Source organism: Protomyctophum parallelum (genome assembly GCF_964188405.1).
Source record: "Protomyctophum parallelum genome assembly, chromosome: 10".
Taxonomy (NCBI): domain Eukaryota; kingdom Metazoa; phylum Chordata; class Actinopteri; order Myctophiformes; family Myctophidae; genus Protomyctophum; species Protomyctophum parallelum.
In genome coordinates, this window is record NC_139704.1 from 17,826,145 (window position 1) to 17,848,989 (window position 22,845).

General features: G+C 42.6%; 2 protein-coding genes across 3 annotated transcripts in view; one reads left to right on the forward strand and one right to left on the reverse strand.

Moving 5' to 3' along the window:
* cdh23 (cadherin-related 23) overlaps positions 1-22,845 on the reverse strand; it is a gene marked incomplete at both ends in the record, with an annotated part of 313,884 nt that overhangs the window by 224,403 nt on the left and 66,636 nt on the right. The window lies entirely within an intron of this gene.
* Positions 1-22,845, forward strand: part of vsir (V-set immunoregulatory receptor) — a 445,816-nt gene that overhangs the window by 178,747 nt on the left and 244,224 nt on the right. The gene's annotated exons all lie outside the window — the stretch shown is intronic.

Below are 22,845 nucleotides of genomic sequence, written 5' to 3' on the forward strand. Positions count from 1 at the left end.
CATCTCACCCTCCAAATTCTTTGACCGAAATAGTTCCCATCTAGTAATGGCAAGGTTGTTGGACCTTTTGGACTGTAAACACGGCATGCAAAATGCTCCAATGACTCCAATGGTGATGGAAGCTTGCCGTTAACAAGCTCAGGAGGAATGGAACCCATTCCAAGGTCCTTGAAGCAGTTAATGGCAGGATCATCATCAAGCCTCAAGTAGGCATTGACCCATGTCTTCTTGGAGATTCCAACAAATTTTCCTACCCAGTCAGCACCAGATAAATTGTGTAGGCCCAGGAAAATTGTGTAGGCCCAGGAAGAATGTCATTTTTTGCCCCATCTGACACAAGCGCTGATGAAACCAGACTCTTCAATGGTGTGTTCTCTTTGAACAGATTGCCTCCACAGTGCAACTCAATCAATTTACATTGCTTGAGAGCATTCTCTCTTGACCTCAATGCAATCTCTCCTGAGAGCTGATAATGTTCTTTCCTTGAAGACCTGGAAGCTTTTGGGAAGCTGTTGAGGTACTGATTCACTAGACCAGAAAGATGAGGTGTGGTAGTGACTAGTCGTAGTAGTCGGTCCAGAGCTGCTTCATCTCTACTGAGTCCAACCATCCCACCATGTCCCTTTAGCTTCTTGATTTCCTGCTCAAGGGCTTGATCTGTGAAGAGATGAGTGAACGGTATCTCTGACTTTGCCACCACAAATTCACCTGACTTCAGTGCGTTCCATGTTTCTGGGTCATCCTGTTCAAGAGCGTTCATTTGGGCAAGATAGACTGGCATCAGTCGAGCATATTTAATGAGATCACGAGCAAAGAAATACTTGATGAGTTCCTCTAAGGATGACAAGTAGCCCTCCCAGTCACCTGACCGACGGCGACAACAGAAAGACAAAGAGAAAAGAGAAAGACAGCAGCAGCCTGGCTGATCTTGGCTGATCTTTATTTAGCAGCAATATTTGCTACACTTGGGTCTGAGGCACCTTACTTTGAAAATAGCTGATCTACAAGCTCAAACTACAACCTTGTAGATCAGCTATGGTTGGCTAAAGTTATCCTTGGAAAAGGGATGCTATGGTTCAAGTGGTTTAATGTAAAAAAAAAGAAAAAAGTTCCTATCCCACAATGATTTGGTGGGCCCCTGTATAGTAACTCTGAGGACCCCCTAGGGGTCATGGGCCCCCTGTGGAAGACGCCTGGTATTGGCTACTACTATTTTTTTATATCAGAGCCCAGCTACAAATACTTTTATGCTTAATTTATGATCTAATTTGACAATATTCTGGAGCAGGAGCAGAGCAAGGAATGTAATGAGAACTGGGATAGGCCCAGGGGTCAGTCCGGGAGGTCCCAGGTGAGGAAACACCCCTACCAAAAGTCAAAAAAGATTATTTTGACCACTTTAAAAGTTTAAGAAATCAACTCAGAATGTTTTAAAACATACTAAACAATTCTAATATTATGAAAATCGGACATTAACTGGCTGGCATACTGTTCTGGGAGGTCCCAAATAGATGACCCCCCCAGAAACGGGGTGGGGGTCGGGAAAATTTGAACCCCATCATTTTCTCATAGTTTGGACCCTATAGAACCAAGATCTGCAAAAAAATCTATTTTAGCACAAAAATCCTACGAGAGCTGTTTTTTTGACGCCTCGTACGACACTATATCCTCCTTCATTAAGGTAACGCACGCTGTTCTCCCAATGCTTTGTCCAATTAGCGGAGTGTGTGGGCTGTGTGTACGTGCTCATGTTGTCCGCGCACAAATCTAGACAGCCAGTGCAGTCACCTGTAGAAGTATACACACATCTGGAACGGTATTACCCAAGCCTCGTATAATCCCACACTGTGCAGCATCTCCACGTACATACTACAGCCGGCGAGGTGCTTTATGATGTCAGCCGGATTATGTGCACAGTCAATCATCCCGATTTGAATTCATGGAGAGGCCCGTGGCCAGCGGTTGTTAGGGGGCAATTACGCAGAACTAACATGGAGGGCAGAGATAGAGAGTGGGAGTGCTTGTGGAAAGATTTAGAAAAGAGACCTGCTAAACAAATAAAGGCTCGGAGTGCACTGGCATCGCACAGGCAAATTAAGAGTCAGAATTAGAAATTGATTAACGGACTATATAACAGACTTGCAGCCAGGTGTGCATGTGCGTGTGTGTGTGCATGCGTGTGTGTTCGTGCATGTGTGTGTGTGTGCGTGCGTGTGTGTGTACGTGCGTGCATGCTTTGCGTGCGGTGCTGAGACTTAAGTGAGGCTGTGATTATCTCCTTTTTAAAGTCAAATTAACCTGCGGAGGGATAGTATCTGACCTGAACCAGGTCGATGGTGGCCAAAGCTTCTAATCTCTGCCAGCCAAGCCACTTCTCTCCTGGTCCAAAAGTAGAAGTGACTATAAGGGGCCACATATTTTACATTTGTTACATCTCTAACCACATTAACCCGCATTAAAGCTGCTATAAGCAATAATATGTCGAAAATGTTCAGACAGCCAGCAATGGGTAGAACACTCCCAAAACAAATGTAGTCTCTGTGACACATCTAGGGGCCACAATCCGCAGTCAAAGATGTTCCTAGAAGCTTTGTCATTGGTCGAAAAAAAACCTGGTCACAATGACTAACCAATCAGGAAGTAGACGGGAAAATCGACCAATGACAAAGCTTCTAGGAAAATCTTTGAATGCAGATTGCGGCCCCTAGATGTGTCACAGAGACTACATTTTTTGGGAGAGCGTTCTACCCATTGCTGGCTGTCTGAATACCAAAAAAAGAAAGAAAAAAAAAGTAATTAATATTTTGACATTATTGCTTATAGCAGCTTATAATAGAATATGTGTTTTATTTTAACCCCATTCAGGATGGGTCGGGAACCCCTTTTGGTGTTTTTTAAGCATTATGTTATACTTTAGCTATTGAAAAATAGCAAATATATAAGCTCATAGCGTGCCGCGCTACGAGCTTGTAGATCTGCTATTTATTTATTTTTATCGGGAAAATGTGGCGAAAAATCTTGAAATAAATATTATTTCACAGTGAACGTTTTTAATCTTTGCTTCTGGGGGGGGGGGGGGGGTCCCTGGAACAACAGATTTTAAGATGCGGGTTGGTGGCCAATTACATACATTTTGGGGTCCTTGACGTGAAATAGTTTGAAAACTACTGATATATAAAACATGGGTTTTTCAGAACATCTCGTAGAATCTGGCCTCAGTCCAAAATGGGTTAATAGCAGAAGTGCACTTGTAGAGCTTTTGTCATGTTCTAAAATAACAGGGAGTTGAACTAAAATGAAGAGAAAATGTACCCCCAAATAAGTACTCTGTTTATGCTGAACTGAGTCTCTTCGATGCTGTAGGCCCTAAACAGTACTGTAGGTATGCAGCACTGTATGCTCATCTCTTTTCATCAATAGCTGGCCATGCTGCAGATCTTAATTTCTCTGTTGTCTCTCCACACCGCAAAAAATGAACACTACATCATATAGTAAAGTAGGCTGTGAGCCGGGTATTAGTATGTGTAGTGTACTGTACGTGTGTGTGTGTGTTCCGCGGCTTAGTTAATATTCCGCGGACATCAACTTATTTAACCTAAAATTACCAGTTATCAAGCTATTTAATAATAAGTAAAATATTTCATGAAATACTGTAGATACAATTAATTGTAATTATGGATGAGTCATAATCAAATAATCGTTTTTGAGGATTGATTATTATTATTCATGTTTGAATTATTTGTTTTGGTTGCAAAGGTTGTCATTCAAACCCTGCCCACAGTAAGTATTATTTTCTGCTTTAGCATTGTCAATTTGTCATTGTCAGGACATGGATTCAGTTTTAGTAGGAACCATTTAAACAGATTCCGTTTCAGAAGGAACAATTTAGAGGGCGGACTGTCGTTTCGGTACCTACTACCTACTCGTAGTAATAAGTAACTTGTTTTACAGACGCTCCGCGACCCGTTTTTCTTCCCGGAATTTTCCTCAGTAGAAAATTCCTGGGAGTAAACACGGGGGCATCCGACTATTCCACAGACATTCTACTCTGAATGGACGTGTCTCAATGGGCCCTCTCAGATTCTTCTCCAACAGATTTGGGGACCAATTTTAATAGTCCTTCCCCCTTTAATTTTGCCTCCACCCACCCTTTAAGTCATGCATGGATTGATGTTTTTAGTCGCACTCGCCGTGTCTGCTGTTTTAGGCTGTTGAAGAATTCTACAAGTTTCTAGACTCCATATTATCCCAACTAAGGACGAGGACATTAGAACAAGTGGATGGACTTTATGTGGGTCGACGAGACGTTCCGCTGACCAAAGAGAATGTGTACCTATGTGCCTGTGATTTGCTATGCATTATTCCGGTGCATGCGGAGTGTGTCAGTGGTTACCCGTCAAAGGCATTGTGTGCGTGCGTGTGTCCATGTGTGTATGTGCATGTGTGTGTGTGTGTGTCACAGCTCTCCACACCATTAGGGACCATACGACTGGAGCATAGACATGTCTGTATGACACGTCTCAGACTCTAATAGGTCTCACTGGTGTTTGAGCGGCAGCACAGGGATTTAGTCAGTGGTGTAAACTAAAGTACCTGTAGGTACATTTACTTAAGTACTGTGCTTAGTAAACATTTTAGCTATTTGTACTTTGCTTGAGTATTTCCAATTTCCACTATTCTACTCCACTACATCTCAGGGGCAACATTTCTCTGCTGTCGGGAAGAAACCACAAACTCCAAAATGTTTTCAGGAAATGAAAAATATACATTTTTCAGGAAATTAAGAAAACCTTATATTTTGAAAACAAAGCAATACTGTGTCATCAAAGTTGGTGTTGTGAATGTGACTTTATATATTCTCAATTACTTGCATGAGAAGGAGAGAGGTGTTTGAGGTTTTTGGTCATGAACATGACGTTGTGACTAAAATATATATATAAAAAACATAGTACATACATAAAAACCCAGGGAAAGTGTTTCTTGTGTCCTAAACATCATTACAATTTAAAGGACCACTTCATCACTTTTCAACCTATCTTCATATAATAGGTCCTCACTAATAATCATGATGAAATGGCATGATTTTTTTCTACTCAGTCTGTGTCTCATAGGAGGGCTGTGGGCAGTTTAGAAACCGTCCCCTAGTGACATCATCATTAGGCAGATTCTTTTTTAAACAATATTTGTTTTACAAAAATGTTTAGATTTTCTTTATCGTGAAAACGATGGCTTGCCCACAGCCCTCCTATGAGACACAGACCGAGTAGAAAAGTATTGCGCCATTTTTTCATGATTATTAGTGAGGACCTATTATATGAAGATAGGTTGAAAAGTGGTGAAGTGGTCCTTTAAGCTCTGGTTGCAAAAGGGGTGCAATTAAAGGGCGATCCTTTAACTGTCACATATAAGGTCAAGTTTAGCACGCTTTTCAGCCGTAGGCTCTTATTTTGAAGAGCCACTAGCTGATTTGGTGAACCGGAATTAACAATCAATCATTTCCGGGGCAGCGGAAGCGCTGATATACAGTATTTTTATTGAGCTCCTAAAACATCAATGTTGTGTATGATCGAAACGCTACACATACTGTTGACATTATGAAGAGACGATTTATACCAAAAACATTGATTTTTGAGCGATGGAAATAAGCGAATTAGCACTAAAACCCAGCGCATGCCTTCCGTACTTCCGGCACACTTCCGCCCTCACGTCGAAACACATCGCTCCAATTAACTGCAGCGGCCAATGATGCATCCATTTAAAAATATATATCTATGTTATTTTTATGTACGGGATTTTTGTGTATGTGATTTTTGTAAGCGTGTCATGAACGAGTGTTGCCATTGCTGTGTATTGGCTCATGTGCTTTCATGTATGGCTACAGTACCTACTTTCGGTCACCATGTCCATTGCGCCTCTCCATTGTCTCCCTTTCAACTTTCCTGCTGTCCGTCTCCAATGTCTCCCTCTCAGCTTTCCTGCTCCCTGTCCCTCTTGCACGGTTTCTCTCAGCTTTCCTACTGTCTGTCCCTCCTACTCTTTCTATACTTCTCAGCTGCATGTTTCTCTCCCCTAATTGCTGCCTCAAATATGTAATGTAAGGGCAATCAAATCTTTGGATTTGGACCTCTCGATTTGAATCATTGACGAATCACTGACGATCTTCATCATTTTTGGTTTAAGATGAATGTTCCATGAAAGCAGAGAGGCAGTATGTGATACCACTGCTACTGCAGACATATTGGAGCTAGTTGCTTAAAAATCTGCTCTTTTCACTATACGAATGCAGGTGTTGCCTCGAGATTTGGACATGCTCATTGGTGTGCCAAGTTGCCAACTGCATTTTTCAAAAACCACAGCTGTGGTGTACATGACGTTAATTTTCAATAAGTCCATCACTTGCCACAGGCGCATGTAATAGGAAATCCCTGGACACACAAAAGACAGACAGACAGACAGACAGACAGACAGACAGACAGACAAAGGGAGAGAGGGAAGTATAGGGTGGTGGAAGATGCATTATATATTTTTTAAATGCACTCATGTGAAGTGAGGGGCGCTCTTATCATTATTATAAAAACACATGCGCTCCAGCTAGGACAAACATACGAAGGGTTAGACAGTCACGTCACTGTTAACATACCAAGGAAATGTGAGTGACGTCACCGTCATACTAGCCTCAGAAACCCAGATGTTTTTATTTCCAGGGAGTCCATTTCAATTCGGCATACAGTAGCGCAATTGTCGATCACTCTCTGCTGATTTCTGATCGTCTGCACCTTTGTTAAATTGACACACACACGCACATGCACACGCACACACCAGGCTACGTCATACAGACAAGAGACAGCGTTACATTGCGCTGTTTAAGACCATCAGCACACACTGCTTTAGTTGTGTTTTGTTATGTTATTATTATAACTCAAGACAATGTCAGGAACACAGCCAAACTTTATTATTTGCTCTAAACTCTGAAAGTGACTCTTCATCTGTGACATGACATGTTTTGTCTCTTAAAGCCCCATAGTCCACAGCGCCCCTCTGAGGCACATACGTTGAAGTTGAAGTGTACCCGGGTGCTCTGTTGAATCTCAGCCAATGTGAATCATGGCCAGCGGGGACCAGGCAACCGTATTTGGGAACGGTTCGAATCAAACAGACTCAGTCCGTCTCAGTGCATGTGAATCCCCTATTATTTTGTAAAGAATCCCGGCACTCGATGTGTTAACGATTCCTCACCTTTCTCTGCTAATATCTCAAGTTGTGGTGCGGCTGCAATATAAACAGCTATAGCCCTCCAGTTTGAAACTGTCTGATAAAATGACAGCTCAATTTCCCTCCCGTTTGAACTTTTAAGCAACCCCTTTATTTAAGCTAGTCCAGAGGAGGTGCAAGGGAGAGAGCGGGTGGTTGTGGGGGCTGGGGGGAGGCATGACTCAATTATACATCAAAGAACTTATGTTAAGGACGCCAGGGATTGGAGGGGTGGAAGTAGGTTTGGGGAGACTTGATATAGGGTCTTTGGAAGAAGACAGCTGTACAGTATCAATGCTCGCCAGAGTCAGGATAACACAGACAGGGTGGAGATAACAGACAGGGCTCCTTAGCCACAGGGCACCAGTGGCTGATCAGGAGGTATAGAACGGCTGTCTTCCCGGTTCTGGCTGTGTGTTGAAGTGTCTGAGCAAGGCACTAAACCCTAAGCAAGGTCGGTGCCTTGTATCATGTCCTCTGCCATCGGAGTGTGAATGTATTGTAAAGCGATAAAGTGGCTATGTACATTTTACGATTAACCACTTCTTAAGCCCTATAAAACACTTCCTCAATCCAAAAAACGAATCATATATTGAATGAGAGTCTCTAAATAAAATCATTTTGAATCGGCAATGGTTATTTTGTTAGGAAAACGCATATCATTAGCCTACAGTAACCTCTGCATCTTATTCCATGACCACTGTTAGAAGCACTATATATCTCTGAAGAAGAAAAACAACTGCTGGCTTCCCTCTTCCCACATAAACTGGAAGAGGCAAGACACAGCCTCTGAACAGCTGACAGACTAGAATTCACTGTTGGCAAAGTTTGACAAAGACGGGTGGTGACTAAAAGCTTGAACATCTGTTCTTCACCTTAATTAGACAGTTAAGAGTTTTGAAGTGTTATTCGTTTGGAATGTGAGCTAAAAAACCTAAAGCAAAAAGAGATGTTTAATGACAATGCAATTTCAGCAGCACTGTGTATAATGTTACAGGAATCGTTCACCCAATAAACGATTTCTTTCATTTTCTTTCGTTTACCTAGTCTTTGACTTATGGAGAATTTTAGTTTGTAAAACATTCCTTAACGGTGAATCCAGAATGAAGAAAAACAACATGACGAATGGAACTAAGAGACAACTGCAATCAGATATCCATCCAGTCCAAAACACAGCTCATTATGCAGTTCAGTGTCTGTTCTGTCTCTTCACGTTCTATACTTTCTTCTTCTACGGTTATAAAAATGAGCACGTTTTCCAGGCTGAACCGGCTCATGCACAAAAGATGCACGCTCCTGGGCGCTCACATGCATGTGTATAAGCTCCGGTTAAGCCCTACGGACACGGATGCACTCCCATGTGTAGTCTTCACTCGTGGACGAGTATATAGCTTGTGGGTGTTTTAAAGATAAATTTCTTCTTCTTTGGTGATATTTCTTTAACATATACTGTATCTCAGCGGACTATAGGACAGAATCTAAATGACAATGAGCTGTGTTTTGGACTTTATGGACATAATTTTGCTGTATGTGGTATGTAGATATTAATAAACATAATTTGGGGTAAATGTGTTTATACTAAAGGAGATACATGATTCATACTGTGAGACACGTTGATTGTGACAGAAGTGCACAAAGTATCAAATGTCAGACAGAGCAGGAAGAGGTGTGTTTTACACGGTACATTGGCGCGGATGTGTCTCCTTCCCAGTTCATTCAGTGAAAATGTGACAGACGAGTTTGCTTTGAGTGTTTATATTATAATGTGTTATATGTAAGCATAAAATGCTCTAAATACAGTCATGATACGCTTATGCAGTCGCTATATCTGTGAATTAATAGTATGTGTTTTGTGTTTCTTTCCGTTTACAGTTATGACCTAACGCCGCTAACTCTGAATGACTTGTGCTATTGTTTAGCTAAAAGAACAATCAGTTGATACTATCGAGGCTAAGCCTTGAAACACGGGTCAGACGGCATGATCAGGCATTTACTGTACAGTTTAGTAGAAGTGTGTCTTTTGTGTGTGCCAAAGCACATATTAGTAAACAAAATCAACTGTAGATTTAGTCGACTAAAATCTTATGACCTTTAGTCGACTAAAACTAGACTACACTAACACTAAAACATTTATTCCAAATACTATGACTAAATTAAAATCAAAATCTGCACTGTTGTACACCCAAGTATACATTTTGTATATACAATACATGATAATGTAGCTAGATCTGCACATCTAATGATACGTAGCTTGCTGAGTTAGTTCAGTCAGATATACTCGAGGGGTTTCATGCTGTGCTCAAGGGCGCGTACATATACGCAAGGGGTTAATATGCTGCATTACTATGTGGGTGTATTCAGTGTGTGCAAGACCCACATGTCATTCGCTGATGTGGCAGTCAGCTGACCAATTGGACGGGGTATTTAAGCTCACTAGACTGCATGCTTCTTCCTGCTTTCCTTCTGCTTATGGTTGCTGGTTGTTATCAAGGTCTGTTGGGTGGGGTCGGAAGGCGAGGACCGTGCAGTGGACTCTATTATGTGATGTTTGCTCCCACCGCCACCCCAGCACCACCGGTGGGCTCTGCTATTTCTGTTCCCCATGGGGAACTGCAACTGCAACAACTGCAACGTGAACACGTTGTTATTGTATATCTATCTCCCTGCTCTTAATGTTTAATGATTGTGTTTAATTGTGCCGAGCAGGGAGAAAAATGTAGCAGAGCCGAACGCCAAGATAAAATATATGCACACTTCTTATTCCATAATAAATATTGGTTAAATCTATTCGTGAGTTATCTGACTGAATTATAATTAAGCTCATCCTAATTTACTTTAATTAGCTTAATCTTTCAATGGGACCTCACAACAAAGACTGAAAGACTGAAATAGAAGAACGCAGTTGATCGTAGGGGTGTGTACAGTACATGTGTTTCAACAGCACTCAATAGTGTATCTGTTGTTCAGCTCTCTCCAATTCTCAAACGCACGCATGTATACACATGCACGCACGGCCACGGCCACACTCACACACACATGCTCATTTTTCCTTCTCTGTGGCGGAAGTGACAGCCAAAACAGATATGAGTAAATTGGAGAGGCTAGAAAAGCTCTATTAAGGCAAATCTAGCCGCACTCGGTGGAACGATGAGGAGAAAACATGGAGAGGAATGAGGGTGGTGTAGTCATGGAGAGAAACAGAGGTGGAGAGAGAGATGGAATCGGAGAGGTATAGCGATTTGCATAATGCCAAATGGAGCCCTGCTGAGGTTGATGTGGTACTCGTTGCACCGCTGAGCACACATACTATAGTTTATACTGTAAAATGTCACTCGCACAACACGCGCGCGCACACGCACGCACACACACACACACACACACACACACACTAAGGCTGTCCCCAAACATTCAAGGTTCGAATGTTCGCTCGTTAGGGTTGGCACTCGAATCTTAATTAATGGGCTTGAACCATTCGTTTTTTTAATATAATTTTTATTTAAAAAAATAAATAATAATAATTATAAATTTTTATTTTTTATTAACTTGAAAATATATCTCGGCGAGAATGCGATATGAACATGTAAAAAAAGTTTCTAGTGCATTCCTGTCAGAAGTTACGATTTTTTAAAGAAATCTCCCCTTATTGTTCTGCTGTGCACGTTCATTTGGTGATTGGAGACTGACGCGTCTCTCTCTATCTCTCTCTCTCTCACACACACACAAACACACACGCAGCATGATCGCTTTTCTTACTAGCAGCCATAATATATTAGCATTATGCTCTCTAGCATGATAGCAAAATTAGCATTGTTAAGCAAAACGGTCACGGAAGATCTGCTTTTTCCCTGTGCCCACTTCTTGTGAGTGTGGAAGAACACACTTTTGTTGCATTAGAGCAGGGTAAATATGAAGTTTAGCGCCACGGTCTTGTGTTTATATTCCTCTTACATACCGGTAGGCTGTATGTTATTGTCGCAACAAAACACGTTGTGTGTCAGAGAGTGAGGGGGCCTTCCTGAGCGAGGGGGCTTCTGACGGCGTCGCTTACTCGCTTCCCCTCTGTCAGAGGAGGAAGCGACGCGCAGCCATCGGGAACCCCCCCAAACCGACTGCTCCCCCACCCTTCCGAAAACTGCTACAGAAACTCAGACGCTCTGATCGAGACGTTTATTTTTTTAATTAATTACCGGTAGAAACAAATGGTCCGAATGTTCACTCGAAAATTTCTGCCGAAGTTCGAGTCCTAAAATAAGGTCTAGGGTACAGCCTTAACACACACACACACACACACTGACAGAGTCCCACGAAACAGCTATAACAAAAAAGAAATTGCAGAGATTGACAAGATGGCCTGCCATGTTAGCAAAACCTAGTCAGAATGGAGAATTTGGCAAGCATCGGTTTGGAGTGAGTGGGAGAGAGACAGAAGAAGAAAGAAGGTATGGAGAACATGAGAGGTGGGGGGGGTATTGATTTATTCAAAGACTGAGGAGTGGGTGAATCAAACTTGAATGGCTTTTGGGAGCACAAGCCCTCTCTCTCTCTCTCTCTCTGCCTGTTCCACCTCTCCAACTCACCCCCTTCGTTCCTACAGTTCGCTTGCATGCTCTCCTGTAAATACAGTACACTCTCGAATGGTCACCAAAAAAAGAAAAAAAGCAGAAATCACGAGCCTGCCGTCTCCGACAGAATGAATCTCCACCCATCCCTCCACAGCAGCAGAATCAAGGTGCTCTTCATGCTCGGCAGGGTAAAGTAAACGACAAGACAGACAGATAAAGAGAGGAAGTGGAGGTGATTTACCTTCACGATTGGCAGCATATATACGTGATGCCCAGGCAGTTTGTTGCTCTAACCCCGGGACTGGGAAGGATGTGTGGATGCAGCCAGACTTCATCTCTGACAACTCACTTAAAAAGCAATTTGACCTGAGAGGCTTACTTAAGGACTGCACCGGGATCTGTCTTGGATGCTGATCACTAGCATGCATGCACTTGTTACTTGCGCAAGCAGAGCGTGCAAGTAATGTTATCAGTCAGGTGCTACAATGCGTGTGTCCGGGGCCAGCACATGTTATGACGTCATATGCTGGCACGAAGCGGACCGTGCAGGTATGTTTTCCGTCATGCTACGTCCCATGACGTGATGAAGATATGTACCAATGTCCCTTAGAATGCACGTGATATGATGTCATACAGTATGCTGGCCTGGGACATACGGAAGCAGACCGTGCAGGTATGCTTTCCGCGGATGTCCCATAACGTGATGAAGATTATGTAACAACGCCAGGGTATAATTGGTTTACGATGGTGACGTAATGATATGTTTCAGTGTCAGGGACATACGCATCAAACAACCCGAGTAACCACATTATACCACTAATCACTCGGAAATGACATATACACACATATGACGTGATGAATATATGTACCAATACCAGGGTATAATTGGTTATCGATGGTGACGTAACGATGACATGTTTCAGTGTCGGGTGGACTAAAGGTAATGCCCCTATGTATACATGTATGTAATCTGACACCACTGCCATAACAGGCATAAGTAATCATTACCATACTTAAAAATACTACTTTTTCTCCTCCAAAAGCAAGGTACAGTATGTAGCGAATAGCTAAACCTATTAACCTAATAATTCAATATTGCAAACGTTCCTTCACAGAGAGGCTGAGATTTGAAAGTTTGTTGCGGTCTACAGTACTTTCATGCTCTGCTTGCACACTAGTAGGCCATTTACTGTATGGCCTACTTGTGTGCGACAAGCAAGTAGGCACTTCATCACTTCACCACTTTTCAACCCATCTTCATATCCTCGCAAATGTTCATGATGAATTATTTTTTTCTATTCGGTCTGTGTCTCATAGGAGGGCTGTGAGCACTTCAGAAAACCGTTCACCAGTGACATCATCGTTAGGCAGATTATTAAAAAATAAAAATAATTGTATATATTCGTGAGAACGATGGCTTCCATTTTTGCATTGCAACTTTTTAGGAATAGAAAGCTTGCCGTTTCCATTAGCTTGGATTCCACATCGATGATGTCACTGGTGGATGGGTTTCTGAACTGCCCACAGTCCTCTCATGAGACACAAACTGAGTAGAAACTAGAAAAAGTGCCCCTCGGGGCACAGGTCTCCACCAGGCCAGGTCAGGTTGTGGCCTCCTGGTGGCGCTATAATAGGCCAATGTGAAAAGGGTTCCATTTGTTCTTACACCATTGATGGCAATTGGATGATTTGAGGCATTTTGTTGCAAAAATGTGTTTTGCAAAAATTAACCGTTGGTGGCGCTATAACAGGCCAACAGGAACATTGCACGCTGTGTTCATGATTTAAGGCTTTTTGTTTCAAAAGGGTCAATCCTGCAAACTTTGAAAGCCAATGTTAGCCAATCAGGATGGAATATGAAATATCGAACAGATCCATCTTGAACACATGACTATAGAGATAGTGTGAAACGGTTTGTGGGATTTTTTGACATAATCTGGAGGAGTAATATAAAAATGTCGGCCTCCTGGTGGCGCTATGTCCAGGCCAATCATCATCGTTGGCATCCAGGGAGTGTGTGTGCAAAATCTGGCATCGACCGGGTTAACGGTGCCGGAGGTAAGCTGTACACAGACAGACGGACGGACACACAGACAGACGGAGTCCTCTCCCCTTGCCTTCGGCCTGGTGGAGACAATAAATTGTGGCATTTTTTCATGAACATTATGAGGACCAATTATAATGAAGATAGGTTGAAAAGTGGTGAATTGGTCCTTTTAACCTTGAAGAAGGATGGGGAAAAAAAACATTATTCATCCACACAATGAAGAGATTTTTGACAATAGGAAAACTTTAAAAAAATAGCGTGTACTGTATACATGTATTTGGTGGCACAAATGTGTACGCACAAAACTTTAACCGGCGAGGCCAGAGGGTGAATGAAATATTGACTCCCCTTCCTCATTCCCACCTCTCCTCTCCTCATGCTCTCCCTCTCCCTTCCTAAATCCCTCCATCCCTCTCCCTATATGGCGCAGGAGGGTCTTAGTGTCAGGTGGAATTCTCTCTGAGGACTGCAGCTGTCAAGCAGCGACCCACTGAGATTGCTAACCACTAGATTCAATTACACCACAGGACAGACCTGGATGGATGATACTGAAATCATTATGGGCTAAATCCAACTTATATGGGAGATGGTATTGTGTGCGTGCGTGCATGCATGTGTTGATTTGTGGGCTTATGCACAATAACATGCAAGCAGGGCTGTGGTTATTATAGTCAAGTCATCTATTGTCATTTGTTTTATTAAGTCAAACAAATACAATGATTTAGGTTCCACACACACACACACACACACACACACACACACACACACACACACACACACACACACACACACACACACACACACACACACACACACACACACACACACACACACACACACACACACACACACACACACACACACACACACACACACACACACACACACACACACACACACACACACACACACACACAATTTGGCTCTGCAACCGGTAGTATAAACAAATTATTGCGGGGATGCATAACCCGTCAGGATACGAGCCAGGGAACGATGAAAGATTACCGATTGAATTTGCGCTTTCATAAGTGAAAAAAGGGGGGGAAGAAGAAACGAGGAAAGGAACTATGTACATTTACAAGTACTGTACTGAAGTAAAATTTTGAGTTATTTGTACTACCTTCTATGCATGAGTCCAAGCTGCTTCTTTTCACCTGACAGAGAGTTTCCCCGGCCGGACGTAACGTTTGGAAGGAACACGTTATTCCGACCAGTTCCTTTCCCCTCCATCAGGCTGGCCAGGGAAAGGTCATTGTTAAAATATACTGCAACACTACCAGATCTATACAAGCTCAGAACAGCTATTTTCGGATGACGCGTCAATAAGTGCTGCTCCGTTTTAATTTCAAAACAACTACTTAGCCACCTTATGGCCACCCTAATTAACAGTGGATTGTGTCTTCTACATGCACTATTCATATTTTGAATGAATCATTTTAATGCCAATATAAAAATCCGTAATATACACACTACATCTCATTTTCACGGGGCAAGTCTATAGCATTAGACACCGAGTCCTGATGGTGGCGGTAACCATTATGCCGATTTTGACCGAATAAAGCGAATCTGGCGATGTCATTTCCGGTCAAGCGGATCACAACATCTGCTAGCTTTCTTTACTGTGTTACACAGTCAGATATCCGGGATGCTAAGCGATCATAGATTATTTTAATATCTAAATCAAATTAAGCTTTAATCAAGCCCCAAATATTGCATTTTACGCAGCGATGCACATAAAGAAGCGTGCACGCGAGGATTTCGGCCGGTTTTAGGTAGATTACATTGGCCGTTAGCCAAACTAGCCAAAAGTTGCTACATTTTGCTACATTAGGCCCCCGATTATAGGGAATTAAACGATTACGTAATTTACGTCAAGGGTAATGAGGATTAATTGCGTCAATTACATCAAGGGCCATAAGAGGGTTAAGTTACTCTAATAACTTTTAGGTGTCATTTACGTTGTGGGACCTATTTTTTTTCCCCTCTACCGTATGTGTTCATCCAATTTTTTACACACGGTCCTCACTTTGGGCAGCCGTGCCATGTAATGCGAGCAGTAGCTCATCAGAGAGAGCTCTTATAGGTCAGGGCGGGACACTGAGATATGGCTGATAGAAAATAGAGTGGCGCATGCGGAGGGATTTACCCGCTTGTCTGAGAGAATGTGGAGACAGTAAACAGATACGCTCAAAGTTTGGCAATCTATCACTGGGTGAGTTTGCATGTCTGACTGCCTGTTTGCCGATATATTTAATCCATCTATGCGCTTCGGTCTCCAGAGAGGGTCTGAAGTTGACTATGCTATCGACTTGGCATCATTGCTGCTTTATCGAAAGGAGCGATCCAAATAGGGGTGTGGATGAATATGAACATTAGTGATAAGGGGGCAGAAAGAGTGGAATTTAAATTCTAAGATGCTGGAAAGAGTGGAATTTAAATTCTAAGATGCTGGAACAAGTTCCACACGGCACAGACACATTTGCAGTGGCTGCTGCGGGTACGAACACATTAATTGCTTATGGCGGAATATTCGGTCATAAAATCCAAACGTGAGCTGCTTCTGACGGAATTCTCCGTCATTAAAGCTTTTTTAATGATATAAAACGGGATTGCTGTAATCCTTTTTTTTTTTTTTTTGCTTGGCCATGCCTTCTTCAGCGATCCTAGACATGTTTATGCGCATGCGCACTGCCATTCACTTCCTTGACTAAACTGTCTCATTACCACTGGCGTATTTGAGGCTCCGCAAGCGATGCACCGCGGGGGGGCCTCCAGCAGGGAGGGCCTCACTCGCCCAAAGCTATAGCCTAACTCTGCAATAGATCTTGGTTGGCCACCTTTTTTACATTTGAGATCAACCCGGGGAGTGACATCATTGCTGTCCGGTGTTGCCGTTGGCTTAATTTGTTTCTGTAGGTGGTCAAGATGAACACAGCAGAGCGCCAACCTACCCCACTGACAATCAATCACAAGCAGAGTTTTGGACTCGCCACCTATGAAACACAATATTCTCTTGGCAGAGCAATGCTGAATTTCCAAATCGCCGAAAAGAATAGAAGATAGTAAGTCTTCCGCGATGTTATAGGCTATACACTGTGGTGAAAGGCCCCCACCCGGATCCTTGCAGGGGGGCCTCGGGATTTGGAGAGACGCTACTGCTCTTTACGCTAAATCTATGTTGATCTCCATGGTTTTGATCATAACGGCAATGTTCTGTCTTCATTTCTGACTTAATCAAACATCTCGTTTGGAATATTAACACTTCTAAAGAGACATCAGACGAGGTAGTGCAAAGTAGTAATGAAATAATTTCTAAAACCAGGTTTTGGGGGAAACGGAAGGCGGGGGCTTTTCAGAGTAAGATATGCCCCTCTGATTGGCACTCTAGTGCCTTTATTCGGAAAAGTTCCCCGGCAGTAAGAGGGTTTTAAGGGCAAGCTACTGTAAGTATGGGTATAGTGTCTAGCACTGAAATAATAATGAGAGACGGATGGAAAGCACAAGCATGGATGTACAGTATGATGAGGTATCGAAGAGGGAAACAGGATGTGCGTGATTTGTGAGTATGTCGGTGTCTGTGTGAGATTCTGGAGAGAGAGAGAGAGAGAGAGGTTCTTTGGTATAGGTACAGTCGGCCAGAGAGCGTGAGAAAGCAAAGAATGGTAAAGTTTAGTGTGTCAGAGAAGCAGTCATTAGTGTGTCCCTTGGCGGTGGCAGTCGTGTTACTGACAGTGACCAGCTCGTAGTGGGAGGGGGTCTTATAGGCTTATAGGAGAGTTTATAGGCTCTAGGACAGGTGTGTCCAAACTTTTTTTCAAAGGGGGCCATATTAGAAAACACCCAAGGGCCAACTACATCTCCTCGACTGACCTGCCTTCAGACTATAACAAAGTAATTGTGGGGGCACAATGTGCATGGTTAGCTAAGGATACAGTATATATATATATATATATATATATATATATATATATATATAATTTGTAGGCTACAGTATACACAAACCCTCAGTCACTATACAGCCACCATTATGCCGTTTTAACATCATTATTTTTGCATAAATCTGTGCTATTGAACACCCTTTATGTCTCTGTGTTGGTTAAAACAATGAACCAATGGAAAGTATTAACCGTTTGGTCACCAGGATTAATTAAAGAATGATTAATATTTGCCATATATTACTATATGATTACTATATTTTCCCCCTTATTTTGAAGATACAGAACACCGTGACCGAAACCGGATGTTGACTGAATGGTGTGTGTGTGTGTGTGTGTGTGTGTGTGTGTGTGTGTGTGTTGTCGGATTAGGTGTTGATCTCTCACTAGCTGGTGAGAAGTACAGGCCGGTGACATTACAGTGACCGATTTGCTCCGTGCAATAAGCGTCGTTTTGACCAGAAATGCCGCCTGGGATGGGGAATTGGAGATAAAACTGACTGAAAGTGTGCGTGCACGCCCAAATCAAGATGCCGCAGTCCAGTGTTATGGCTAACAACAGATAGCCATCAGAAGCCAATATAAGTAGCCTTTCGACTAGATCGGATCAAAACATTTATACAACTCAATAAATGTAACTTACATTTCTTGGCGCTTGTGGAGACTAATGATTAACGTAGGTTACGTTTTTCGGCGGGAAAAGTATTAAAAAGCGCTTCTGACAAAACCTCTCAACTCCATTGGACCCTCAAACTGTCTGCTAAAGCAGCCAACTCCAACACCTCTCCCTCTCTCTCATGCAAGTAATTGATAATATATAAAGTCACAACACCAGCTTTGATGAGGCAGTATTTCTTTGTTTTCAAAATATACGGTTTTCTTAATTTCCTGAAAAACGTATATATTGTTCATTTTTCTGAAAAATGAACATTTTGGAGTTACAACAGAGACATGTATCAGCACAGCACAGCCACATTATCTCTGCTGTCCGGAGGAAACCTCATAACAAAATGTAATTTTTTTAGGAAATGAGAAGAACCCCCTTCTATTTTTAAAACAATACTGCCTCGTCAAAGTTGGTATTGGGATTTTTTTTTAAATTGTCAATTACTTGCATGAGAGGTGGAGAGGTGGTGGAGGTAGACACTTTAGCAGACACTTTTTAATACTTGTCATTGGTTCAATGTGTGTTTAACCAATACACAGACGGAAATCATTGATTTGAACACCCAGGACTCTCTAAAACTGGACAAACTGGTCTCTATAGGCCTTTACTGCATGTCACCCCCCCCCATCTCTCTCCCCATTTCCTGTCAGCCTACTGTCTGTCCCTCCATAAAAAATATAAAATAAAGGCGAAAGCCAAAACAACAAAAAAACATAAAAAAAGGGCTCTATAGAATCCTTTCAGGCACGACTTGAGGATGCAACACACGGCAACTGTACTTGTTTTTTATAGCCCCAGTATATTAGCATTATATGTTCTTTTTAACATTGCTCATCTATATTTCACCTTATGTAAAATTGTGTTATTAGTTGTTTTGTATGTGGGATCATGTTGTACTCAAGGCGTCCTTGCAAAAAAGCATGCTCTCAATTCCCAGAATAAATAAAAGTAAAACATTTAAAAAAATAAACTTAAAAAATGGAGTTAGGTGGTTTCCTCCCGACAGCGACGATAAATATGATGTCAATGTGTTGTACTGTAGATTCTCACTGCTTTTGAAATGATCAATTTGGGCTGTGGCCCATCTGTTGCTTTTAATGAAACATTATTTTAGGTGATAGTTGTGGCTCTTCATGTGTATCCAGCCTGCATGTGCCACTGTCTGCTGCATGCTGTAAATCTGCTCCGCTCGTTAGCGCTGGCACTGGGAATGCTAGCAGCCCACCTGCTCCTCTTCACCCGCTTTATGGCCGCCACAAATTAAAACCCACCATCACACACCCATTCTGCCCGCTCCCCGGTGCGCACATACTAACCTCACCTGTTCACATGGCTTCATTAGCTTTCTATTGGGGCTTCTGGACAACCACAACACACACACACACACACACACACACACAGGAACCCCTAGCGTCCCTTTTTTGGGGGGCGAACAATTACCGTGCTGTGAGCTTGGCTATTATTTTCGTCACAGAGATTTGAGGGAAAAAAGGAGTGGACCTAGTATAATGCCCTGGTGGACCTCGGTCAACTATAGGTTTAAGTTGTTAACCCTTCCCAACCATTTCATCCATCCATCTTCAAACGCTTATTTGTAGTCGGGTCGCAGGGGCAAGAGCTCCACCAGAGAACTCCAGACTTCCCTCTCCAGAGCAACATAGTAACTTCCTGGGATCCCGAAGCGTTCCAAGGCCAATGAGTTGAGGTAATTCCTCGATCTCTATCCTTGGTCTTCCTCGGGGGTCTCCTCCTTACATTGGGATGCCAGAAGTAGCAACTCTACTCCTGGTCTCTCTCGCGTGACTGAACTTCTCACCCTATCTCTAAGGGCGATGCCAGCCACCCGTCGAAGAAAACTCATTTTGGCCGCTTGTATTCGCATGACCCACACCTTCATGACCATAGGTGAGAGTAGGAACGAAGATTGCTCGACCATTCCTTTCTGTCAATATTGCATTTATTGCTTATCTCAACCCTTTCTCTCTCTCTCTCCAAGTCTCTCGCTATCTGTCTCGTTCTCTCAGCTGTCACTTTGTCAATCTCTCTCTCTCTCTCTTCCTGTCAGTTCACCTTTTTCTCTTTTTTTCAGCAGTAGTGCCTCATAATGCTGACGCTACCCTGTGATCCCTGATTGGCCAGTTACTGCGACACGTCCAAGTGAGTGACAGCTTGATGGAAGTGATGTCACAGTGTGTTTGCTCTGCACTGGAGGTCACTGGAGGTCACTGAGGCAACAAGGCACATAGAAGAGCAGCGATAGAAAGTTATATGGAGATAAAAGACGAGATAGAGGAAGTGTGTGTGTGTGTGTGTGTGTGTGGGGTGGGGTGGGGCAGGATGCCACAAGGAAGGAAGGGGGGGGGGGGGGGGGGGGGGGGTTGGAGAGGATGCAACAAGGAAGGAACTGACTCTCAAAAGGGTTCTCTGCCCCAGAACTCTCCCAAGGCTTTTGGCAGTGTTGATTTCGTCAACTAATATGACGAAAAATGTTCGTTGACTACCTTTTTCTTTCCCTGACGAAAACTAAATGTAAACTAAATGAAAACTAAGCTATGATGACTAAAACTAAGACTAAATATATTGACAATTTTGTCAACAAATAAAAACTAGACTAGTTAGTGGACAAGTCATTTTAAACTTGTTGCATGCTGAAAATGGCCTATCTACAAGCTCACACCGCAACAGCAGTGTGTAAAATCAATCAATCAGTCAGCAAGTGTAAAATCAGTCATTACAACAGCATCAAGGCCCGTCAAAATACATTTTAGTCGACTAAATCAACTGTATAGTTGTTTAGTCTATCTATGTTTAGTCAAAATTTGCTGCCAAAATAAACACTGCTTAGAAGTCATATGGTTTCCACGAGCAGTTCTCAATAGACACCTTGGGCTTTGACTATATCTGCTGCATTATTATCAACGACAACCTAAGCATTCTGTATAAACATTTACTGGGCCTCATTTATCAAGTAAGATAAAAATAAGGTTGATTTATTATATTCAAAGCATGCCCCTAGTAAATCTCATTCACGGCGTAACCTGAGGCTTATTGTTTGCACATTATAGCGCATGCTTACTGAGTGCAATGAATCAGCATTTCAAGCACAATTTACCCTTTGTCAAGTCCTGCCCGTGGTTGTGCCCCTCTTCGTGCCCATTGGTATGCCAAGGACCCCATAAGAGAAGATTTGTACGGCTCTAGCAGTGATTCTCAGCCATTTTAATTTCAAGAATCCCAGGTTTGACATGAATTAGGCTATGGTTCCCCATTTAATGGCACCCCAAATTATTGTAAAATCAAAGTTAATTTAACTCTGATAGTGTACAACTAAATGGGTCCATTTGTACACACTCTGAGTTACAGACCCATAAAGGGTCCATTTTGTTCCTAATTATAATTTAGCTGGGGACCCCCTAGAACTCACTCAAGGACCCCTGGGGGTCCCTAGACTCCACTTTGAGAACCACTGATATAGAACTGTCAAAACCAAACTAAGCAGGCATGATTTTTGTGAGACACTGAAGTTGCAGAAACAAACTCCTTTCAGAGTGACATTCTTACCAGGAAACTCACAATGCACTAAGAAAAGTGGAAAATGGTTGACTGTAATGGTTTTTCCAGGAGTCTCACCCGAAGTCTATTGTTTGCAAATTCTCTGTTAAGTGGTCCATATGTGAAATCCCACACAGGCAAGCGCTTTCATTGGCCTGAGAGAACCTTCCCCCACCCGGTGGGCAGGCAAGACTAAACAGCCTCTATACTAAACAGCCTTTCTTTCTCCCGTTTATTTGCTTTGACTTTATGGATTGGAGAGATTTCTCTCCAATCTCTCCAGCCACTAGCTTTGAAGATTTGGTGAAGACTGGGAGAAGAAGCGTATGTGTTCAATATAAACACAAAAACAACGTGTGCACGTGCATTTGTGTGTGCGGGTGTGCGTGCGTGCATGCGTGTGTGTGCGTGTGTTTGTGTGTGTGCGTGCATGCGAGATAGATTTCAGCCCCTGTTTGAAGTGTTCCTCTCTACTCTGGCAATTACTTCATATCAAGGATTAGATGGGGGAGAGGGCAACGGAAGAGGCAGAGTGATGGAAAGAATGGAAAGCTGAGGAGGAGAGGTAGAGGACAGAGTCTTGTGAGAGAAGCTGACAGAAGATGAGAGAAGAAAAATATTTGAGTCTGCACAGCAGGCAGCATTCTCCTTTACCGTATCAAAAGCTGAGTGCATTCCCTCTATATTATGAATGGTGGGAGAAATCCTCAATTCTTTGCCAAAATTGCACATTAGACACTGTGAACTGTTTTACAGACAGAATGTCTGAACCACCACAAAACGATGATGACCATGAAATCTGACAATTGCCTCCTACTATTGCCTATAATA